This window comes from Mandrillus leucophaeus, unplaced genomic scaffold (assembly GCF_000951045.1).
Source record: "Mandrillus leucophaeus isolate KB7577 unplaced genomic scaffold, Mleu.le_1.0 Scaffold650, whole genome shotgun sequence".
NCBI classification, from domain to species: domain Eukaryota; kingdom Metazoa; phylum Chordata; class Mammalia; order Primates; family Cercopithecidae; genus Mandrillus; species Mandrillus leucophaeus.
The window spans coordinates 1,197,324-1,198,038 of record NW_012107031.1 but is presented as its reverse complement, the minus strand read 5'-3'; positions in this window follow the sequence as shown (position 1 = coordinate 1,198,038).

Below are 715 nucleotides of genomic sequence, written 5' to 3'. Positions count from 1 at the left end.
GCACAGAAAATCTGCCTCCCTCTTCACAGCCCTGGAACAGCCTGAGGCACAGAATAGGCCCTCTACAGCTACTTGCTATACAGCTAAAGTGATGGATAAACGAATGAATGAATGAATGAATTCTTGCTCCTTTCAAAAGCCAATATTCTGCCTTCAAGGCCTTGCTTTTGTCTGTCTTACAACGAGCGTATTAAACTCAAGATGCATCCCTTCCTAGGGGCCTCTTGGGGATGGTAGCAACTTTCTCTCTTTCTCTTCTGCCTTCTTTTGTTGTCTTCCTTTTTCCATGTCTGTGCAATGTGCAAAGATCCATTGAGTGTCTACCAGGGGCTGCACATTGTCCTGGACACTACGGATCCAAACATGACTCGGATGTGGGATCTCGATGAGGCTGCTGACAGAGGAACATCAGAAAGAAAGCGAGAGACAGGTGAATGGGGGCAAATGGGCTTCCTCATGATAAACCTCACCTGCCTTTACTTGGGACCAGGTGACTGCATGTTTTATGAAACTATTTAGGAGGTTGATTAAATGCTAAGCAATATTTTTTTTTTATTTTTTATTTTTTTCCAGACAGAGTTTTGCTTTGTCACCCAGGCCAGAGTGCAGTGGCATGATCATGGCTCACTGAAGCCTCCACCTCCCAGGTTCAAGCGATTCTCCCGCCTCAGCCTCCCAAATAGCTGGGACTACAGGTGCCCGCCAATACACCCAT